Genomic DNA, 12050 nt, shown 5'->3' on the forward strand with positions numbered 1-12050 from the left:
GACATACTTTTCCACTGCACACTATAGTTCCATGTAGTTGCTTCACTTTACTGCTGTTCGAACTGAATCTATCCAAACAAACTTGTCCCCAATGTGTAGGCTTGCTTTAAAATACACATTTTTATCAGTGCAGGTGTGTGTGTGTGTGTTCTCCTGAACGACCATGTTAAGCAGCTGTGAGAGGCCCCAGTCTCTGGGTGGTCCCACACCCTCATCCATAAATCATTAACCCACTCTGCTGGCCTTGAAGTGTGTTGGTGTTTCACCCGACACACTTTGCTGAAGCCAGTAAGTGTCGTGTCAAACCTCAATACAACGAACATAAAAATATGGACCAGCTGATAGATCTAACTCGGATGTTGTCCTAATATTTGTTTCTTTATGATAAGTTTTTTATATCACTCCTGGCTGTCATCTTTGAAATAAAATTATCTTTGAAAACACACAAACTTAAAGAAGATAATAATCCTTTATAATTGGGCAATGAAAAATTAAAAAGACCAAAACGAAATTATTCGTATTGCTATTCCAGTCAACTAAAGAGAGAGACGCCAAAAAATAAGACGCTAACACAAACAAACAAAACAAAGGATAACAAAACACACACAAACATAAGGAAATATATTAAGAACATATAAAGTCACAATCTGAATCCATATCCAGAAATAAAAGCTTATTTTAAGCTATTTCTTATATCAAGAGTTTGTAATTTAATGCTTCAAAATGCTGTAAAAGAAGCACAATAACAAACTAATTTAATATTATTTACAATAAATATCTGCTGATATACATTATGTTGCCAAAGTATGTCTGTCTACTTGTACATGTACATGAACTTTGATGACATCTCATTCTTAATCTATGAAGTCACATTTGTTGATGGAACCATTGTTTCCAGCAATAGCAATTTTAACTTTTCTAGAAAATTTCTTCCACAAGGTTTAGGAGTGTCTTCATAGTTAGATCAGAAAACCAGAAAAGCAGCCTCTACTCTAATTCATCCCAAAGGTGTTCAAGAAGGTTGAGACCAGTCAAATTCTCCACACTGCAGCCATGGAAGTGACTGGAACGCTGGTGTTCATTCATCTGGTGGTGTGACCCAAAACTTTTGGCAATATAGTGGATTTTTGTTTTTTTCATTTTTAATACACTTTACAGAGTACCCTGAAACCATGATTAGAGATCTGACACCTCTGATTTCTTTCCTTTCTGCTTTGTACCCATCACAGCCTGTCTGTGTATTTCTTAGAAAAGTAGCTAAAACATTGCTTATCTTTTAGAAGATAAAGACATACATTTACCAGCTATTTTGAGCTTAAAATAAGCCAGGTGTGATTGCATTTTGGCTCACTTTATCAGCTTTTCCATCCATTACATTAATCTTAAAATCTTTTTCCATAATTGGAACTGCTTGGTTAAACTGAAATCAACCTAAACAAGGAGCTTTTCTTTGTAAATCATTGGTGCGTTTTGCAACTTGATCTGCACATTATTGTCAAAGTTAGTCCAGAATCGTTTTATCTGTTTAAAAAGCTGGAAGCAATTGGCAGGTTTTGTGTTTACAACTGATACTTAAGATGATAAGAAAAACACGATACATGCTGATTAAAACATGATTCACTGCATTTTTTACTAGAGCTTAATCTTAACTATAAGTACATAGATTGTAGTTATAATATTTGGCTATTAATTCTAATTGTTGCCATGTATTTTCTTTCTACGTCCCTACACGTGTGTGCGTGTGTATGTGTGCGTGTGTATGTGTGTGTGTGTGTGTGTGTGTGTGTGTGTGTGTTTGTATCCATGGTATTTCTGCATGTGACCTAAAGCAGCTGAGCATGCACCAGAGGAATGTTGTGGGTCTGGAGATTGCAGGACTTTGACAGCACAAAGCAATCTTGTACTTAACATAGCCGTTAATCAGCACGGGTGTGATTACAAGGTCTCTTTCCAATACACAGGCACCTCAAAACACACACATACAAATAAATAATTGACTTATGAGAGTCCATTTTATGTAAAAGACAAAGAAAGGAGTATTTTGTGTGTCCAGTGGAGAAAAACACTCCCGGACTGGACAAACTCACATATTCTTTTTCTCACCTCAATTATCTGATGCAATTTTTTTTTAAACTGAACCACTGTCAGTTACTGTCAAGTTGTGTATATTTTTGCATTTAGTTTTAACCAACAGTTAATCCACAATTCTAACAGAAGAAGACAAATAAAGTCCACAAACGGCTAATCTACAAACTTTCACCAGAACTAATTTCACCACCACCGGCCCACCACGCACTAACTCAACTCAGGCACAGCAACATCAATGACTCTTTGATTTGCCTTTACCACCATTTCTCAGGAGCTGACATCAGTGGTTTGGATTCTGTCAGAAATCGAACGGAACCTCACCGTCCCGCTAAGGTTAACGCTTCAGCTCCAGAACCAATTCAAAACATGGCTCTCCAACAAGTTGTCCGCACCGATCTGCAGGGTATTGTTGAATTCCCAGAGACACTTTCCTCAGCGCTCCAAATGTAAAGTGAGATTGGAAGCAATACGCTCAGCTGTGCTGGACAGAGATCATTTTTGATACTGTGTAGAGATCCGAAAAGCACAGGGGATACACAAAAGCCTCTTGGATTGTATAACTTAATCATGTATGACAGAAGGCAATACAGAAACGTCCAGGGCCCATTCAAAACCATGTTTCACCTCCTGCTCACCCCGCCCAGCTCCTGAGCTTCACTGGCAGTGGTAGTGCTGTTGTACAGCCAAGCCTTTATGAGCTTTGGTTGTTAATGTTGGTGATAAAAAACCTCTTACGAGTTACTTCTGGATTAGCAAAAACACAAAATAACAATCCCACAGTGTAAATAGTGTTGAGTTTTTTTCATTTGAAAGCAGCAGGATATGAAAAACTGTTTTGACTAATGTCTATCAGCACACTGAGAGGAGAAAAGCACACAGAGAGAGAGAGGGAATCTTTTCTTGAGCTTGTTTTCAGAGCCCGTCTCAGAGAACAGCTGTTGTTCATTCTGTTTGGCTGTGCTCAAGAAAGATCACCAAATCATGCTGTTTTCAGCCCAAATAGCTTACGCACAATTACTCTGCCGGGGATCTGTGTGCGTTGGCACACTGTATGGGTCGCTGTAGTCCTCTCTTTGTTTTCTTAATAATTATCTTATGTTTTTACGAGGAGGGTTGGAGGGGTGAAGCGAGCCTACTACTGCTAGTCTGTCTCTCTCTTTCTCTGGCTGTTGCTTGATCTCCTGACATCATCAAACTGTCCAACTTTACCCACCCTCAATATTCTAATAAATGCTGAGGGCCTGCATTAGAATTTCAGGTGTTTTAATACCATTTTTGCATCACTTGGCTTCCTCTTCCAAGAAGGTTTGCAAAGTCCCAATAAAATAAAACCAGAAGTCGTTCTGAGTGTTGGGGGACCTAATGATAGTCAGGCCTCCATGGCTGGTTGTGCTGCGGCTGAATTGCTGTAGTAGTAGCTTGCTTGTATTTGTTATGATCATAAACAACTACAGGGGCCTGCAAAAGTATTCATACTCCCTGAACTTTTTCTAAATTTGTCATCTTAACCACAATCCTTATTCTGTATTTGGAATTTCAAGTGATAGACCAACACAAAGTTGTGCCTACTTGTAAAGTGAAAAGAAAATGACATATTTTTTCAAAAGTGTTTTCAAATACAAATCTGAAAGTGCAATGCGTTTTCATACATCCCTTTTTCTCTGATACCACTGAATGAACGAGTGCAGCTGATTACCTTTAGAAGTCACCTAATTAAAGAATAGCGCCCTCCCCCCATTAAGTTTGTTTTTGTAAAAAACAAAACGTAAAAATAATTCAAGGGGTGGGAATATGTTTGCAAGGCACTGTAGTGTTTCATAATTCAGACACATTTTACATTAACCCAACTCAAAATCCTTTAAAATTCGACTAAACTAATATTAAAAGGAAGAATTAAAATAAATCAGATTTTGAAAATATGGAAAGATGTAGAGCTCAAGCAGAACTTTGAGAAGTAATGTAAATCTAGTTTATGAGCTCCACTGTTAACTACACTTCCACTGTAAACATGTGGATCAATAGTCTGTGTTTGACCAGTGGTCAATATGCTCTGTGGGAGCCAATCTCATTGATTTTCCTCCTGCTCAGCCGTCTCAATCACCTTGACCTCCATGAGTTCTGTTGACACGGCCTGCTTTAATTAAACTGAACAGAAGATATGCATTTGATAAAGCTTTCACACACAGATAACAACAAAGTTACACATTTGGAAGCTCACAGCTGTTGGCAGCGTGTTTGTACAGACATTTTAGTTGTGACAGAAGAAGTACTGTGATATTAGGCTACACGGATTCTTTAAATATCTGAATAAATGCTGCATCACAAGGTAAATGGACAAAGAAAAAACTGCTATTTCATATACTAATATAATAATATCTGAACTTTAACGTATAATGCATTGTCTTAGAAATAATACATAAACATGTATGTTAGTGTTACAGTTTATTATGGCCTAACAACATGTTTTGCCTTGCTATAAAAGCACATTTATGAGATATTAGTCATTTCTACTGTCAAGACCCTGCACTAAAGATGAACACAGTAATAAAGCGCAATTTAAAGAATTCAGCAAAAATGCACATTTTGTCAAAAACTACTCAAAATATTGCCATATTAACAACTTTATGTCTGATAGAAGCTTTGCCATCCATCTAGATCAAGAACTTTCTGAGAGAAAAGTTGGTGATTGTCATAAGCACCTAGCATTAAAACGTTATTACTCCAACATATGCAAATGTTTTCTTTTAAACAACCTTTAGTTGTTAAGTATGTAAAGGGACATTAAGGGGAAAAAAAAAAATTTAAAAAACTTTCTGGTGCGCACAGATACTTTAACATGTGCCTTTCACACACAGACCGCAGGACTTCAAGACTCGTTTAAAGTGTTGTTCGTACAACATAACGGTGATGTCTGGTAAGCAACACAGCAATATCATTGTATTGCAGCCCAAACTACAAATATAGCACAAATAAGTCTGTTATTTACACAGTAATCCGAAACACTCTGTGAGTTACACAATGAATTGGAGAAAGTATCTGGTGCGTGCAAGAACCTTTTTTTTTTATATTTAATGTCCCTTTAGGAGCTCTGTAGTTAAGTAATGTTGATTGTCACTATGTCACTTTGTTAGATGTGGAAACCATATCAACAATAACAATTCTTGAGGTGGTTACTGTGTTACTCAAGACCATACATTTCAACAGTGCTTTTTTGCTTCTGTTTTTCTGCAACTCGAGAACTTGCACTGCTGTTCAGGGGATAGAATGGAGGTCTAATGTACTACGCTGCCTTACCATTTTTATGTTTTGCCTATTTAGTGTACATCTTTGAAGGAAAACCATTCAGACTTGCATAAAGCTGTCATTACACCCATATTCTTTACAACCAATGGGGAGTGCAACATGAAAAAAGTTATTCACCCATGGCACTATGAGACACTAAATTAAATTGACTTCCAAATGGAGGAAAGCACAGAATCTGTGGAAACTGGGAAAGAATCTGGATGACTAACGACTTTATACTCCCTTTTTTTCCACAACTTGGCACAAATATTCACCAAATCTCAAGTGCAAACCAGTGTCAAAGATTATTGATGTTTAATAGTTGTTCAGCATCCAAAAAAATGTGTATGAGTAATAAATTTGGAGGACCATCTGTTGCATAAAGTCATGAAAATTAATGGCGTGAATGTCTGTTTTAGGAAGACCAGAGTAGTCCACAGAGTCTGCAAACATATTCTAAAGAAAGTGTGAAAAGAAAAGAGTGTGATCAGTGTTAAGTTATCAATATGCCATCCAAAAATGGATGGCTTATTGTGAAAATGTGTGCGGGTGGTTATTTGCTCTTAATCCTTTTACTCTGAACTCCAAATTCACTACCAGAAGCATATTTCAACACAAGCTGATGTTTTCCTAAACAGGCTTAAAATCCTGCGTCTTTTCCACCCTGCAGCAAACCTCAGGATTTGGATGCTGGTGGTTGAAGACTCTCCTTTTTACATTTGTGTGTTAAAATTCAAGGTTTGTAGCTGGGTTTAGCTTTAAAATGCTCCTACCTCCAAACACACTGCTTTTTTAAGTTAAAAGAAAATATGTGTATAGATTTATCTACCACACTTGCAGTGCACGTGCACTTTGGTTATGCTTTCCCACTCGCCCCCAGTGTAGATGTGGCTGTGGGAATGGGGTCACACCTGCACAGGCTGGCAGGGTTTGATAAATGATGTTGCTTTAAACTTTAGAGACCATCATTTTTGGGAACCACTGTTTACCATCAATTGAAGTATAATGGGTGTCTTTGAAGGCTACAGCACTCGGGACAGAGGCTGCCCTCTCTGCCTGCTGTTATGAGAGGAGGAGGAACCGGCACTCGATTAGCTAATGACACATTCTGCTTCGATTTGCCATAATAGGATAAAGCAGGCCTCTGACATTATGTCTGGCATTTCCTACTCTGGCTGCTCTGGAAGGTTTCTCACAGTTTTTTTTTGTTTTTTTTTTGCACAGGTCAGATCAAATAAATCAGTTCAGTCCTGTTTTCCAAGATTTTTACCTACTATTAGCTACTATTTCCTGGTGTAAATAAAGAGAAATTACAATTTTTCTATGATGGTTAGGTTTAATTTTAAAAGCTGAACTTCATTGCTCCACAACAAACATACACAAATCATATTTGTGTAGAGCAGCGAAGCCACTTCAGTCAACACCCACGGACCTTTTGTCAGTCTTTGCTATATCAGACCCTAGAGCTGTGTTTTCATGCTAGTTTGGAGAAGACATGAGGAGATCCTTTTACAATCTCTCTTATCAGATGAGGCTGCATATTGTGGAGCCTCTTTCCCTTATTTATCTTTAAGGCTTGGAGCAAAAAAGTGACATGAGAGTGACAGTCTAGACTCCAGCTACCGTAACGTAATACAGACCATTCCTAACTCCTAATGGAGATTGGAGGCAGTCCACAGCCAGTGATCTTCCAGTGTGAAACACAAACTGAGAACAGAACATGTTAAGAGTCCAGTCAGAGTAACTGCCTAATAGAAAACTTTATTTTTATATTACAAAATTACTCTGATAGCAAATGCTATGGATGTCCTTTTGTCTGAACTTTAGCTTCAGCTGCTAAGAACAAAAAGCGAATCTGGATTTATACTAAATGAAGACACCAAGAAAAATATGTACTGCATGTAAGACATTAGCTCCTTGTAATGTTTTAACTGGACTTCACTTCAATAATTCTGAACTGCTCCTTTAAGTTGCAACAGGTCTGCTGTATAAACACATAGTTTGAGTAGACAGATTCACAACAGCAGACAAATCTGTCCAATTGATGTCAATCCAAGCATGAAGTGGTGGTGTGTTAGTTTAAGATTGGCCCATGCTGCCTGTAGCAAGTAGAACCTGCACCCAGGTTTAATTTTTCTTTTGTTTTGTTTTTAATGGGATTTCAGCAGATCATAACGCACAGAGGTGTATTGAAAGTCTTAAATAAACAGTCAACTTCTACTCAACTCGTGCTGATTATACCTCATGCAGATTTGCAGTTGCGGTTTAAGCACATAGCCAAGGAATACCAAGCATATTTTGAAATAATATTATATGTCATTTTATGGAAAAGTACATCAACTATGAAAAGTCATGTACTTCCAACTATTAAATGTTGACATATAAAATGTTCACCTTTTGCAATCAGCATTTATCCGCGTTTATGATAATGTTTGCAAAACGTTCAAAGCTTTAATTCATAGGACTGAGAGGTGATTTTGTTTTGCTGTAAATATAAAACCTCTTCTCTTTGAAATGCACTCACTCCCTTGGCTAAACAACTTCGGGGTAAAGTTGCAACTATAAAAAATGGGTTTAAATAACAACATGCAGCAGCAATCTCCGCACAGCACGGTGCATTGCGGTTGTCATTCATCAACCCACCGCAGCATAACGCAGGACTTCCACAACAATTACTTCAGTCATTAAACTCCCAGCATTGTTGTCGTTTTCCCGTGTGATAAGGGCGATTACTGGCCAGGCGCGGGCTAATCTTCTCTGATCTGCTCTGCGGTGAGGGGGAAAGTAAACCTCAGCTTGCCACTCATGGCTGAGTGGGCTAAGAGGGTTCGAAGTGCAGTGTTTGACTGCTCCCTTGTGGCTGCTGTGGTGAACCTCTAACCATACCTTAATTCAAGTGAAGTAGGGATTCCTGTCTTTGATTTTACATGTTGAATTTAATCATTTCTCTATCAAAGATTTTGCCAAAGACATCAAATATTGCTCAGTATATTGAACAAATCATTGCGTCTCATTGATGTAGCTGTTATCTGGTATTTTGTTTAATCCAATCTAATCCTTATTATAAGTTCAGTTATATAAAATACTTTATTTTTAATTTGCACAGTTAAAAGCACCATATATTTACAAAAAATGTACTTTAGAAATTTAAAAAAACAATGCTTTCCTTCCACCAGAAGGAAAAAAGGACAAGAAAGATTTAATTCCACACAACAGGAGTAAAAGGAATCAAATGAAACAGTCTAAATTAAAATTAAATGCACCTAATTTTAATGTGTACCATCACATAATATTTTAAAAAACTAAACACCAAAAACAGAACAATTGTAATAATCATGTTTCACTTAATAAGCATTTCCTGTCTTAGTGAAAATTTAATATAACTGTTCCATAACTGTGCCCCCCTGTAATGAATGAAAAAGTGATTAAGTTTAGTATGAAAAAGTGAAAGGTGCAGTTGATTTACTTCCATATCATTAAGCAGCTTTAAAGGAGCAAGAGAAAAATATATATATCAAATAAATAATTGAAATATTCACTTGTACACAAAATTATAAGGATTCAAATGGAATAAAATAGATATTGCAAAACAAATAATTTAGAAACATGAGTAGGATACAAAGCTTCCTATTAGATAATATCAAAATTATTAGATAACATCAAACTACAGTAAAGAGTTATTAAACATTTCTGATTAACCAAAATACAGTCTACAAATAATCCCAACAGATTTGGAAATTTTACTTTAGACAAAATAAATATAATTAATCTGTCTTAGATTTCTGTCTATGAGCACCGCAAAGAAACTTGTAAATGGGCTCTGTGTCATCAGAGAGCTGGATTTCCCATCATTTTCACGATATGCATTGGTTTTAGACATCAGGACATAAAAAACCGTAAACAGAAACAAAGAAGCTAATGCACCAGACAAAATCATTTGTAAATTTACTTAACAAACTTTGTCCCAAAATAGATCCATGTATAATCCCACATCTTATAATAACTGACTTAATTATATATTGTCAATGTTGTGACTGACAACGTGAAAATCTTTATTTAAATCTAGAAAAATTCCTAAAGCAGAGTCATTATTACTTATTGCTAAATTAATTTTATAAACCCAATGAAGCACAGCCATTTCTGTGGAATGATATTTTTAACCTATCCTGAACTTGATAAATATGTCCTGCTGTTGAAGATTAGAAATTAAAGCTAGATTTAAGTTTCATTTTCTAACATAAACTAGAGGCTATGCAAAAGAAAAGAAAGTCAAATCGCTAAGAGTCCTCTACTTGTTTATTTCACATAATTCTCACATACATACATTTTTACACAAGGATGTGTCTGTAACCTTCAGCTCATCATAATTGCCCTGTTACCTCCAAACTGGACAAATCAATAAAACAGTTAAGAGGTAAATGCTTATCAGATGCGATAAAATCTTAAATAAGCCAAAAAAGAAAGTCTTGTAAATGATACAAATGCTGCACAACGCATAATCTCTCCACTTCCCCAGCAGTCCGGTGTAGTATTTTATCCTCTCATGCTACATCATTCACATCATCGTAAAAAAAAAAAAGCAGAGGCCCCCTCATCACTTTACAGTACCCAGCGCTCCCGTTAGCCCTGGGCACTCACATCAAGCCCCTCAGCTCTTCCGGCTCCACGCTAGATATAAACCTCGGCTCTGAATGCACAAGGCAAAAGAGATGAGAGGGGTTATTGATGTGCCGTTAAACTGTTATTTTATCACAGGAAAAACAGGAAACTTAGGTTGTAGGGAAAAGCGCTGCAGAGAAACAGCTGATTTTTTCTGAGAGCTTGGTCTTTTTTCTTGTTTGCAACTGCAACAAGTAAAAGTAAAAGAAAGTATTTGTCCTTTTTGGAAAAGTGTAAGAATATTATTCAAAGAAATGAAAAGGATATTTTATGCAAATCAACAAAACCCCTAAAAGCACATCACATAACTTTTCACTTTAATAATAAAAAAAATATACTTTCAATTAAGTGTTTTATTGTCTTTGTGTGTCAAGAATTCATATGATATAGTTTGAATGCATAAATATCCACCATGTTTACCTCTGGAGAATACATTTCTATAGTTTTATAACTCATGAGTGGCACTACTTTGCAAGCTGAGATTATATACGCTCTCAAAATGAAAGCTGGGCAATATAATCATTGAGACCCTCAAAATTTACTAATGAAGACATATAGTTGTTTTTAACATCCTGCAAGTTGCATGCAACTAAATCTGACCAAGACATTTCTATAAACCTGAATGCTTATTTGCCAACACGACTTGAGCTACTGCAAGGAACGTCTGACTTTTTTGTGGGGCTGTCCAGCTGCTGAATCCTCCACAAACAGCAAACATAGTGAAGTCTCCGTTGTCTGCAACACAGCTCCTCCTGCACATGGCTACATATGTTTCATGTAGCCATCGTGCACAGGTAAGAGAAACTGCCTTTCGGTGACTTTGCGTGTCTGCACACGAAGCAGTTTTTTTTTCTTCTCTACAGACACACACACACAAAAAAGTCCTGAAGCAGATCATTTGTCATATAGAGAGGAATCTTTAGTCATGCTCCTTACGCTGAGGGCTCAGACTTAAGGCATTCCTCTGGAAATTTATGTCCAAACAGCTGTGGTCTCATCCGCCTCTGTGTGGAGCAAGAGGAAAAGGCCGTCCCAGGAATTATGAGGGGCATCCAATCCATTATGCACCTCCAATCAACTCCAAGTGTTCACATAAGCACATGCAAGCTATTTTCTGTGTGCCTTTGTACGTCTCTCCGCGTGTGTAGCTGTGAGCATTTTCCCGCTTTTTAAACTGTGTGTTTGCAGCTGCTTGACATCTCCTGTGCGTGTGCACGTGTGCTATGAGTGCAAGGGATTCAGAGGTGGTTATACTGGATGTTCAGCTCTTTGATGGCTGGACGGTTATCCCGGAGCTTTGTGCATCGGAAGGCCATGGTTTTAAAGTGGAAAAACCCTGATTTCACATTGCAGCCATATGGACTGCTACGTTGTGCTCAAGAAATGTAAAAAACGGGATTACAACAGAGGTAAGCCGTAGGTCACAATAAATAGATGAGGTATTTACAGAGTCAGCAAGTTGGTGATGTCATCAGAAAGCTGGTCTGCACCTGGGAAAAGGACAATCTAAACTATGTTAGAAAAGATTTTTATTAATGTAAAGTTGTTTGGAATCACTTTTAGAAATAAACACATTGAAATTTAGGATCCATGATCGCAGTCAGCAGTGGAAAAGAAAATATCACATACTCACACAGAAATCTTTTCCACTTTGATGAATGAGAGGCCAACATTTACTTGTATTAGATTTCATTTTCTCCATAAATTAAACACACAGGCGACAGAAGGGTAGCGTACAGTATGCAAACTAAATGAAGCTTGATGATGATGATGTGATGGGTTTAGTGATAAGGGTTCAAGGCCTCCTTGCGCATGTTTTTAGCATACCGTCAATGTCTTTCTATTTATGGCCAAAACCCTGCAGGAATGTAAAGTGCTATACAATCAGAGCTTTGTTTTCTTTTGTGTTCGAACTTGTCCAGGCGCTACCGCGTTTGTCGGTTCAATGGATTCTGGAGGAAAAAAAACACAGAAGATCTTGGCTGAAACAAGTTTCAGATAATCATCGTAGATGTTTTGTG

This window comes from Girardinichthys multiradiatus, chromosome 22 (assembly GCF_021462225.1).
Source record: "Girardinichthys multiradiatus isolate DD_20200921_A chromosome 22, DD_fGirMul_XY1, whole genome shotgun sequence".
Lineage (NCBI taxonomy): Eukaryota > Metazoa > Chordata > Actinopteri > Cyprinodontiformes > Goodeidae > Girardinichthys > Girardinichthys multiradiatus.